Below are 2,814 nucleotides of genomic sequence, written 5' to 3'. Positions count from 1 at the left end.
AGCCTCCTGAGTAGCTGGGACTACAGACACACACCACTAGGCCCAGCTAATTTTTTAATTTCTTTTTTGCAGAGATGGGGCCTTGCTATGTTGCCCAGGCTGTCTGGAACTCCTGGCCTCAAGTAGTCCTCCCACATCGGCCTGCCTCCTAAAGTGCTGGGATTTACAGGCATGAGCCACTGCACCCAGCCTATATTTCCAGTTTCTAGCACGGCCCATTTATATTGTGGTTGCTCAGTAGGTGTTTGTGGATATAATGAATCACTAATCACCTCCATTTCTTATATGTAATAATTTAGTATGCCTCAGTAGATAAAGTTTGATTCAAAAGATAACTGGCCAATTGGAGTATCTAAGAGGCCAAAGACCAAGGATTCATATGGACCAACATTATTATATTACAGGTGAGGGAAATGAGTCCAGAGGCATCAAGTCACTTACCCACTGTCACACAGGTAGTTCAAAGTACAACTTGAACCCAACTCTGCTCTCAGAATTTTTTTAATGCTTTAAATATATATATTTAAAAGTAACACATGCCCATGGTTTAACAAAATTAAAGGCTGGGCATGATGCTCATGCCTGTAATCCCAGCACTTTGGGAAGCCGAGGTGGGTGGATCACCTGAGGTCAGGAGTTCAAGGCCAGCCTGGCCAACATGGTGAGACCCCCATCTCTGCTAAAAATACAAAAAATTAGCCAGGCGTGATGGCGCATGCCTGTAGTCCCAGCTACTCAGGAGGCTGGGGCAGGAGAATTGCTTGAACCCAGGAGGCGGAGGTTGCAGTGAGCCGAGATTGCACCACTGCACTCCACCCTGGGTGAGTAAGACTCAGTATCAAAAAAAAAAAAAAAAAAAAAGAAAAGAAAAAAATTAAATACTGCAAAAGTATGTAGAAGAAAAGTAAATTCTCACTTATTTCCCTGCCCTCAGTTTCCTTCTTTTTTTTTCTTTTAATGCTTCACAAATGTGTGTGTCATCCTTGCACAGGAGCCATGGTAATCTTCTCTGTATCATTCCTATTTTAGTTTGTGTGCTATGGAAAAGAGCACCCAGCTTCCCTCCTATAAGCAGTTCAGTATTTTTTTTTAGATGTTAATTGTAAAATTCCATAGAATGGAATACTATTCAGCTAATAAAAGAGAAATAATTACTGCTGCAGGCAACAACATGAATGAACCTCTAAAATACATTACGCTGAGCAAAAGAAGCAAGCCACAAAATGATATCTACTATATGATTTCATCCGTATAGGAAAAATGGTTACATGAAATATGATTGAATGGAACATCATGCAGTTAGGAAATACCATATTTTAAATTAGAAAAATATTTAATGACATGAGAAAAGCCTCAGGAGATACTGAAAAGTGAAAAAGCTAAAATATAACCATATATATACAGTATTGTCCCCATTTTTATTAACAAACATGGCTGGCTCAGTTACTCGGGAGGCTTAGACAGGAGAATCGCTTCAACCCAAGAGGCAGAGGTTGCAGTGAGCTGAGATGGCACCATTGCACTCCAGCCTGGGCAACAGAGCGAAACTCCATCTAAAAAAACAAAAACAAAAACATAAACATGGCCGAGTGCAGTGGCTCACGCCTGTAATCTCAGCACTTTGGAGGCCAAGGCGGGAAGATCACTTGAGCTCAGGAGGTTGAGACCAGCTTGGGCAATATGGTGAAACCCCGTCTCTATAAAAAATACAGAAAAATTAGCTAGGTGTGGTGGCATGCGCCTGTGGTCCCAGCTACTTGGGAGGCTGAGATGGGAGGATTGCTTGGGAGGCTGAGGTGGGCGGTCTCTGAGGTCGAGGCTGCAGTGAGCCAAGATCGCATCACTGCATTCCAGCCTTGGTGACAGAGTGAGACCCTGTCTCAAAAAAAAAAAAAAAAAAAAAAAAGCATAAAATAAAAGTCTTAAGCCAGGCATAGTGGTATTCACCTGTAGTCCCAGCTGCTTGGGAGGCTGAGGCAGGAGGATCTATTGAGCCTAGGAGTTTGAGGTCATATTACACTATTTTCTTGCCTGTGAATAGCCACTGCACTCCAGCTTGGACAACATAGCAAGACTGCATTTCTTTAAAAATGAAAGACCTCAAGAAAATTTTAATATACTCATTCAACAAGTATGAATCAGGTGTGGACTGTGTGCCAGGCACTGTGTTAAGGATATGGAAACGAACCAAAACTGCCATAATTCATACCCTCACTGAGCGTAATCTATCAAGGAAAAAAATGTGAACAGTAGCCATCACTTGGTGGTGTAATAAAAAAAAATTTCTTTATCTTTCCAATTTTCTGTGGTGAGAAAGTATTGCTTTATAAATAGGTGAAAATAAGGCCAGGTGCAGAGGCTCATGACTGTAATCCCAGCACTTTGGGAGGCTGAGGCACAAGGATCGCTTGAGCCCAGGAGTTCCAGACCGGCCTGGGCAATGACATAGGCAGGCCTCATCTTTACCAAAAATTTTTTTAAAAAATTAGCCAGGTGGCCGAGCACGATGGTTAATGCCTATAATCCCAGCACTTTGGGAGGCTGAGGTGGGTGGATCACCTGAGGTCAGGAGTTCGAGACCAACCTGTCCAACATGGTAAAACCCATCTCTACAAAAAAAAAAAAAAAAACAAAACAGCCGGGTGTTGTGGCGGGTGCCTGTAATCCCAGCTACTTGGGAGGCTGAGACAGGAGAATCGCTTGAACCTGGGAGCCGGAGGTTGCAGTGAGCTGAGATCATGCCATTGCACTCCAGTGTGGGCAACAAGAGCGGGACTCCATCTCAAAAAAAAAAAAAAAATTAGCTGGGCACGG

General features: G+C 43.0%; 1 non-coding gene across 1 annotated transcript; it reads right to left on the bottom strand.

The window, feature by feature from the left end:
- Positions 1-946: 946 nt before the first annotated feature.
- LOC112440716 (U6 spliceosomal RNA) lies at positions 947-1,053 on the bottom strand. The gene has a single exon (XR_003028735.4). It is a non-coding gene; the product is annotated as a U6 spliceosomal RNA (small nuclear RNA).
- Positions 1,054-2,814: the final 1,761 nt, after the last annotated feature.

The sequence above is a fragment of the Pan paniscus genome, chromosome 7, assembly GCF_029289425.2.
Source record: "Pan paniscus chromosome 7, NHGRI_mPanPan1-v2.0_pri, whole genome shotgun sequence".
Lineage (NCBI taxonomy): Eukaryota > Metazoa > Chordata > Mammalia > Primates > Hominidae > Pan > Pan paniscus.
The sequence above is the reverse complement of the archived record's forward strand: the minus strand, read 5'-3'. Positions and strand labels throughout refer to the sequence as shown.